This window comes from Chinchilla lanigera, unplaced genomic scaffold (assembly GCF_000276665.1).
Source record: "Chinchilla lanigera isolate Chin_1 unplaced genomic scaffold, ChiLan1.0 scaffold00018, whole genome shotgun sequence".
NCBI classification, from domain to species: domain Eukaryota; kingdom Metazoa; phylum Chordata; class Mammalia; order Rodentia; family Chinchillidae; genus Chinchilla; species Chinchilla lanigera.
The window spans coordinates 13,037,472-13,046,705 of NW_004955419.1; the positions used below are offsets into that span (position 1 = coordinate 13,037,472).

At 47.6% G+C, this 9,234-nt stretch overlaps 1 protein-coding gene across 2 annotated transcripts in view; it reads right to left on the bottom strand.

Moving 5' to 3' along the window:
• The window catches only part of LOC102009183 (chromosome unknown open reading frame, human C9orf91), a 34,641-nt gene extending 34,170 nt beyond the window's left edge, over window positions 1–471 (bottom strand). Inside the window, exon 1 of one of the 2 annotated variants that reach the window (XM_005382626.2) lies at window positions 432–471. The gene's annotated coding sequence lies outside the window, so the exon portion shown is untranslated. Of the gene's footprint in view, window positions 1–34; window positions 108–431 lie in introns of those variants that run through there. The other variant, XM_013513249.1, reaches the window with a different exon arrangement.
• Window positions 472–9,234: the final 8,763 nt, after the last annotated feature.

Genomic DNA, 9,234 nt, shown 5'->3' on the forward strand with positions numbered 1-9,234 from the left:
CGCGGCGCAGGAAGGGCCCGCGCCCCGCGCCTACCGCGTGCTCGGGTCTGGGGTTCGGCGCTGCGCCCGCGCTCCCGGGCCTGGACGCGCTCCCGCGGGGCCAGCACTCCTGGGTGACACAGAATCACGGGATCCGGTGGTGAGGCAACATCTGGGATCAAAAGTTTCCCAGAGACTTGTTTGTAATGAAAAATGGTACCCGGGATCCTGAGAGAGAGCATGGGTTCGGATCATTTCCCCTGCGTGTCAATCCAGGGCTCTCCACTTCTAGTCCTAGAGTTTGGGGCAAAAGTCCTAGTCCCTGGGGTCCCAACAGAGCAGAGTGGGCCACTGGACCAATAACGCCAGCTTTAATCAACATGGCGCTGGGGTTTAATGGAAAAAAATTGTATGTCCCTGCAAACCCTGAAAATCGCCCCAGTTACTCTTACCGTGATGCCCTCCTGCCTGGAGGGGAGACAAGATGGGTTATGTAAATTTGGGGCTAATAAACCTCGTAGGAAGACACCTCCCAAATGATTAACCTGCTTCACAGAGCTGAGCAGGGCTCCGTCCTAAAGTTTTAAGGTTAAAAAGAAGTACTAAAATGAAGACAAAGATGCCAAGCTTTACCCCGCGTTTAGTTACCCATTGGGCATCTGCAGGCCTAGCCTCTCGCTCCTGTTAGCATATCATCTTCAGCAAATTATTTAGCCTCTCTATGCCTTCGTTAACTTTAAAAATCACTCATTAGATTCCTGGCGTGTGAAGATGGGAGGAGAGATCACCTGAAGTGCTGGAAGCTACTAGACCCGTTGTACCCGCTCACTGCTGGTCATAACTGCCAAACGTTCACCTTGGGACACAGCCGCACTCTGGCTGCGTGCTGCCTGACACCCTCCACGGTCCACTCCTGGAAAGCACTGATCTTGTGTGTTTTTCTTTAGATCACATATGTAGGGGCTGGGGATTTAGCTCAGCGGCAAAAGCGCCTGCCTGGCAAGCGGAAGGTCGTGAGTTCAGTTCCTGGTACCGGAGAAAAACCAAAAAAAACAAAAAACAAAATAGATCACATATGTAGGGAGGGAGATGTGTGTGTGTATTTATACAAAAAAAAAAAAGATACTGTTGCCCTTCTTTTTTTCTTTGAGGGAGGAGTAGAGGGATTGACCAAGGCCTTCACACTGAACTACAGCCCCAGTCCTTTTAATTTTTTTTTCCTTCATTTTGAGACAGGGTCTCACTAAGTTGCTAAATTGCTGAAGCTAGGCTCAAATTTTGGATCCTCCTGCCTCAGTCTCCCTGATACTGGTGTTATAAGCAGCTGAGTTAGATAGAAATATTATAGGCAGTCAGACAGGGCCAGGCCCTCGAAGGAGCCAGTATGGAAGACAAGATACCTTACAAATGGAGAGGTGGTTCTTGCTTCGGGCCAGATCTCAAGACTAAAGATTAAACAAACACACCCACTTCCCTCCCTAGGGATGGACATCAGTGATTGATGTTCTAATTAGGTAGCAATCATCTTGAAGAGTCATTGACTCGGCCCCTTACAGGAAAAGCCCCTGTTCTGTATTCATGCCCTCTTGCTACGTGACTCGCTTCCCCATTTGACCCCAATTTAATCAATTTTACCTGAACAATTCTTATTGGCTGACCATAGTTTTGTCCATTTTCCCCTACCTTGGACCCGCCTCCCTTCGTGGTTTTGCTCTATAAAAGTCCCTAAAAAGGACAGAGTCTTGGGTAACCTACTCAGGCCCCCCTTCTGTCCCTCTCTTGGACAAAAGCTTTCTTTCCCTCAATAAATATATTCTCCATTGTTCCTAAAATTCATTCTTCAATTTTAGAGAACACAAACTCATCCCAGATATCGTTCAGGTTGGCAGTTTTTATTTTTCTGTATCACTGGGATTACAGGCTTATGTCTCAAAGAGCTGGGCCCCTGCTTTTTCATGCAACAAAGTGGTGAGGTGGTCACGCCTTGCCAAAACACTCTACTCCGCCTCGTTTCCTTTTATGGGTTCCTAAACCTCCCTATACAGTGAAAAGGCTTGCCTTGCCCAGCCCGCCGTCTTGATGGGCCTGTAAATGTTTCCCACTCAGGCAGACCTGGGGTTCAGAGATGTACAAGGTCACATGATTGCCACTGCCTCCATTTCTACTAGGGTACTTGCACTCATTTTTAATTTCAACAGATCGTGCAGAATTGCGGGGGAATGCACATCAAGGACTTATTGCCTGCATGTTCAGCCAGCCTAGAGTCTCAGTGCTTGGAGGTGGCAAGCAGTAATCAGTAATCTAAAGGGCAGACACTACCCAGGCGCCCTTGTTCCCCAAGCTGTGGGCTCTGAGAATGCAGGTCATTTCTTTATCAGCAAGTCCACATGGGTGCCTGCTGGGTGCCGTGCAGTATTCTGGGCAGAGGGAGCACTGCATGGAAGATCCCCATGAAGTGTGTTTAACAAAAACATCTGAAGGCGTGGGAGCAACAGACCCAAGGGAGCCGTACTGCATGTTGATCCAGTACTGACAGGGATAACGATGCAGTGGGTGAGGCCCAGTTCTCATCTCTGTAAACCCTGCTTGTCTAGCAAGACCTACCTCCTCCCTGAAGCCAGCCGTCCTGCTGCCCTTTCAGCAGGCTGGCTTCACACTTCCTCCCCGCTGCGGGTCACGCCAGCACAGCTTACACACTGACACATCAGCCCGCTAGACCGGGGAGGTGAACAAGACAGGGCCTTTGGAGCTGGCAGCCCCGCTCAGTCCCGGCACTGTGCCCTGGGGGATCTGGGACCCATGGAGAAGAGGTGACAAAACCCAGTAAAAGGAGAGTAAAATCCAGTCAAGGCTGCTGGAAGGCCGACTTCGGTAGTGATAGCTTGATGGACTCACAAGGGCCTCTGTGGTGGTCTCAGGCCACCCCCCATCCCCAACCTATCCCGCACTAATCTTTAGTTTTCTCCTCAAGCCCCTAAAACCCCTAAGCTCCACAAACACAGAGGCTCTTTCAGTTCCTCCTCTGCCCCAGTTCCTTCTCACTTCCCGTTCTCAGTGGCTGCCATTCCCTCCCCATCTGGAAGGTGCGCCTCAAAGCCCAGCTCCACCTCGTTCCCTAATTCATTCTCAGGGACCCACTGGCAGGGCTGTTCATCTGGGAGCCCTTTCCTGTCCTGGGCCTACATCAGTTCCCCCTACCAGATAGTGTACGGTTATCATGCAATTCTCCCATCTCAAAAACAGAATAGCCGGGGTAGCGATGCACACCTGTAATCCTAGCACTGGAGAGGCTGAGGTAGGAGAATCACCATGAGTTCAAGGCTATCCTAGGCTACAAAGTGAGTTCAAGGCCAGCGTGAACTACATAGTGAAACCCTGTCTCAACACACACACACACACACACACACACACACACACACACACCCCAGAATAAACCTTTGGGCACCAGGCTGTTTATGCCTATGCCCATAGCTATCCCAGCATGCTGCCCGCATGCATCTGGGTACTGATTAGACAGACGGATGAAATCAGGTAGAAAGGAACTCAGGGTCCTAACTACAGGTTAATCCAAATAACCACAAATCCCACCAAAGCCACCATTACTCAGCACTTGCTCCATCTGTCCGGCTGTGTTCACAAGGGTCACAGACCACACGGGAGGGCAAGCTGCCAACCCTGTTTAGCAACCCGCATGAAGTAACAGAATGAACCTTGTTCGGGCCTGGCAGCACCTTAGTGTCACAGAAGATAGTACAGGAGGAACCTCTGAACTGCTGGGAGAGTAAGTGAAATGGAAAGATCAAAAATTAGATCTGATTTCCTGGAACTGGTCTGCCAGTTACAGACTCAATGACGTTCCTAAACAGTTTTCGAAACATACTGTGTGAAACATCGTCATGGCCTCAGTAGCATCAGAACAGACAGCAATTCAGACAGGGAAGTTAGATAGACCTGGGTCTAAATGAGGCTTTGCCACTAATTACCTCAGTCACCTTGGGCAACTGACTTGATCTCTCTGGGCCTCACTCTCCTAATTTATAAATAGGAATAACACCCATCTCAGAGAGATAGATGGTGACCTCCATGATGTACATGAAGCATCTTGTTTGTTTGTTTTTGTCTTTTTGAGACAAGGTCTCGTTATGCAGTTCAAGCTGGCCTTGAGGTCACTTTGTAGCCCACGCTGGTCTTGAACTCGCAACGATCCTCCTGCCTCAGCCTCCCGAGTGCTGGGTTTACAGGCCTGTGCCACCACACCCAGCCAACATAAAGCATCTTGAGTTGTTGTTGATGTTTATAAAAGTGAAATGTTTAAAAATTGCTTCCAACACTTGCTTTATAGAAGGTTCCATTGCTAGTGGCTCCATGACGTCCATTTCGGTTTTTTTTTTGCGGGGGGGGTTCTCTGGTACCGGGAACCAAACTCACGACCTTGCGCTTGCCAGGCAGGCGCTTTGCCGCTGAGCTAAATCCCCAGGACCTCATGACGTCCATTTCAACTCCTGGAAGTCACTGGCCAAATTACAAACTCCATTAGGGGATGTACGTGATATAGGTCAATGGCACCTGAGAACTTCAGACTCAGACACCAGAAGTAGCACAAATCACACACTGGTTGTCAGGAAAGTTTGGGGTCCAAACCAGAAGAAAAAGTACTCTGAATTCTGTCAGAAAGGCCAGGTGGTGTCACAGACCTGTTTCTATGCTAGATCGAGAAAGGTAAGTGCCAAGGACAGATACAAAAGAGAAAAGTGGGGCAGAGCCGGAAGAGGGAGAACTCACATCTGGCTGGGAACAGCGGGGAGGGCAGCTGAAGATAAGTGGGTTTTGAGTAGATTGCCTGACTCTCCGGTCTTTTCATCTTCCAGAAAACCACAGACGACAACTGCAGGCAGCCCAGTCATGCCTGCGGAAGCACCAGCCCAGCTTTTCTCCTGATACCATCTACACTGTTGCTGCCATCCGTTCTAGAACGCTGCCACTCTTCCCTGTGTAAGTTAAGCAGAAGAAAAGGAGGGGGGACTGTCTCCAATCTCCCCAAGCCCACCCCCCCATCAGTCGTTCCCCCAAGTGCAGTTAAGCTGTGGCCTTGAATTTACATTTGTCCCAGGAGCCAGTCAGTATCGTTCGATGGTTTTATCTTTTTTATTGTTTTGGTTTTTTTCCCTCCCGGGAATCAAACTCACGACCTTGCACTTGCCAGGCAAGCACTGTGCTGCTGAGCTAATTCCCCAGCCCCAATCATTAGGATCTCGTTCGGTGTTTTTAAAAAGCCAGAGAAGGTAGATGTCAATACAGTGCTCTAGCAGCATCCTCTCCCCAGATCACTGGCCAAATACGTCAATAAAGAATGTGCCCAGCCCTCGAAGACCTGCCTGCTTGAAAGGGAAGGAGGAAAAAGGAAAGCTAGCACTGCCTGTGTGGACGGAAGCTTTTGCAGTACTTCCAGTGTCACTGAAGTGGTGGGACATAGAGGAAAACACTCTGACTTCTGACAGACTGTCCTTGAAAGAGAGAGAAAAAAAATGAAAAATGAGGAACATGAACTCATCACAGCACATCCTCCCATCAGACAGTCCTAGTAGACCTCTGGTGCTATCAATCTCGAGTGCAAGAAAGGCCTAAGCGCCAAGAAATGGAGAATGTAAGTTGCAGGTCTCACTCAACCAGCCCCAGAAGCTTTCCCATTAGAGGAGGCTGAGCACCCCAGCCCCTGGTCGTCAGAAACAGCCTAACGCAGCCATGGTAGGTTTCTGGTGCAACCTACAGGCCGCTGATCTGACTTCAGGCATCTTTTCTTTGTTCTATGACTGTGATCATCATACAAGCTTCTGGGCCTCAACTTTCTCGTTCACGGAGTGGAACTGCAATGCCTAACCTGCGAGGCCATGGTATACCATAAAGTGCCCAGAACATAACAAGCCTTCCCGACCAGATATACAGCTTCCACGGATGCCTTTCAGAAGTTGTTTTTGACCAGTGTGATGGTATATGCCTGAAACCCCAGCTACTCAAGAGGCTGAAGCAAGAGGACTGCAAATTCAAGGTCAGCCTGGATAACTTTGCAAGACGCCCATCTCAAATTAAAATACAAAGAGCTAGGGGTCTAACTCAGTGGCAGAACCCTTGTCTAGCATGCATAAGGTCCTGAGTTCTCCATCTTCAGGAGAGAAGACAAAAACATGTGTTCTTCCATCTGCAGAGTGGGAGTGGCTACTCAGGAAAGTTGTGTAAGTTACCCACAAGGTTATGCAATGCCTTACTGTAAATTACTTTATGCCTCCCGTCGGGGAGATCTTGAGTAAATCTGAGCTATGACACCAAATGAAATGGTCATTTTCTATGCTTGCAACAGGCAATACTGCAGGCAACTATAAACTTGCCCAAAGAACAATTAAGGAACATCAATCAGTTCAAAAACTGGAGGAAGCAGAGGGGAAAGAATCACACAAGATTCATAGAACACATACAGTTATATGTTTGACACTGTACACACAGCAGTTAAGGGTACAGATGCTAAATAAACTCTTGGTTACACTACCTGGCATCCTTGGGCTGGTGCCTTAACCCCTTTGCCTCAAATCCATAAAGAGGGGCTGAGGATTTAACAGTTGGTAACAATAAGCTATTAGAATACCAGCTGTCATGTAGAAAGTGACTGCTGGTAATCGTAGAAGCACTTTCTTTTTCAGTGACCGTCCACAGCTCTTCTCTCGGCCTCCCTTGCAGTTAGGTTGGGTCGTGTGACCCACATCGGTGAATGGGCTGAGAACAAGTTTCATGTGCCGTTTCAGGCCTGAAGCAGAATTGGTGCACGTTCACCGGCTTTTTCTTCCTGTATGTGCACTCATGGAAAGCATGTGATGGGACGGCAGAGCCAGAAACTGGAAGCAGTCTGAACCACCGAGTCACCACACAGAGAACAGCTGCACTGAAATCACCCAACTTATACCAAGCTTTGCAAGAAATAAACCTTTATTTCAAAAACAGGAAACATTTGTTGAGCACTTAGAATGTTCCAAGCACCATATGTAGCGCTCTGATCTATTTTTAATAATCCTTTCTTGTTGCTGTAAGAACAGTAGTTCTAATTTGGGGATACTTCGGGCACCTGAAGGACATAACACAATGTCCCGTGGCATTTTTGGTTGTCATAACTGAAGGGCTCTTACTGGCATCTAAGACACTGCTAGTGGCCATGTGATGGATTAAATATACTAGAACAAAAACCCTCTTGAGGGCCAAGATCTCACAGTTCACCATTTCTTCTTCCAGTTATACTCTACATTAAATGTAAATATATGTATATCCTTCCTATCCTCTTATGCTCAAATGGAAATAAACCACACAAACTCCTCTGCATTATGTATCGAGTTTATTCCGAGAGGACCAATACACCTGCCTCGCTCGTCTCTGGTGGTTTTAGCCTTGTATACCCTAAAATCTCAGGACAGACTGATAAGTCCTTCCCGTGAGAATCCCCTTGCCCCGCCCCAAGACCCAAATGCCCAGGAGACCTGGGTACTCACCAGCTCTCCGAGAACAATCAGGACCAAGACTAAAGGGACCCCTTCACCCATGCCCTGGGCCTCAAGGTCCTCGCCCACTCTAGGATCTCACTGCTCTCAAAACACCCTCACCCAATTCCCTTCCCACCAGCCCAAAACACGTTACCATCCGCCCATCAGCCACTACCCAGGTCTCCTCTCCACAGCACTTTTTTCTCCCATTTATATTCGAGCCATTTAGGCTCCACTCCACGTTACCAAGCTCTTTACTTTTCAGATCTTACCTTGTCCTCACAAGTGACTTTGACCACACTCCTAAAATATTCCCACTGGCTTCAGTGAGCTGCTTGGCTCAGATAAGCAGTCACACATACACAGCCCTATTAATCCACAGTAAGGGTATTGGGATCAACAGGGTTAAAAATAATTATACTAACTGGGTATGATGCCAAATGACTGTAATCCTAGCTACTCAGGAAGCTGAGGCAGGAGCATCGTAAGATGAAGGCCAGCCTGGGACACTTCAATGAATACCTGTCTCAAAATGAAAAAAATAAAAAATAAAAGGTTGAGATGTGCTTCATGGCAGAGCATCTGGCTGGCATTACAAGGCCGTGAGTTCCACTCTCAGTACAATTTAAAAATGGAAGGTGGCTCTAAACCAATGAAGATGTTGCTTCGTGTTCCTCTAGTTTGGGCAACTTGTATAGGCAGTATGTAAAGGTTAGGTACTACTGGGGCTGGGGATTTAGCTCAGTGGCACAGTGCCTGCCTGGCATGTGCGAGGTCGTGAGTTTGATTCCTGGTACCGGAAAAAAAAACAAAAAAATTTTTTAAAAAAGGTTAGGTACTACTAACATTTACCAATATTAAAAGTAAATCCTGAACAAAACTGAGTAGTCTGGGATAGGAAAGGATGGACACATTTACTGGGCATCCAGGCCAAAATATCAAAACAAGCAGCCAGGTAAGATGGCACACAGCTGTAATACCAGCACTGTGGGAGGCTGAGGCAGAAGGATCAAAAGTTTGAGCTCAGCCTGGGCAATTTATCAACTTAATGAGACTCTGTCTCAAAATAAAAAATAAGGGCTGGGATGTAACTCAGTGCCACAGCTCTGGGTTCAATGTCCAATTCAGCAGGGGAAAAACCAAATAACCAACCCAGGAGATGGGCTGGAAATACAAATTTGGACTTTCAATACAGATAGTAGGGGCTAGGGATTTAGCTCAGTGGCATGAGCGCCTGCCTGGCAAGCACAAGGTTCTGAGTTCGATCCCTGGTACTGGGAAGAAAAAAAAAAAAACAACTTTGCTAACAATAGATAATACTCAAAGCTATGAAATGAAGGTGGTCTTACCAAGGAATGTAAAGAAGTCCAAGAAGAAAACTTGGAGAAAGGCAGAGGAGCAAAGAGAAGGAGACTGAAAGAAAAAGCACAACCATGCATAAAGAAAGTAGATGGTCCAAGGAGGGAGTGGTCAGCACTGTCAAATAGCACTGGGTCTCTCAACCTGCACAGCACTGCTGACTGGGCAAGCTGTTCCAGCGGAACAGCAAGCCTGCAGTTTAACAGTACAAAGCGGACGTGAAATAATAACAGAGATAGGAGGGGCCCAAGAGCAGACCATCCTGAGACAAAATAGGGTTTTTTTAAAAAAAATCATGTACTTGTTTCATACTGTTTCACAACAAGGTAGGAAAACCCCTAATGTTCTTTTCAACAGTTTTTACCTACCAGCAATG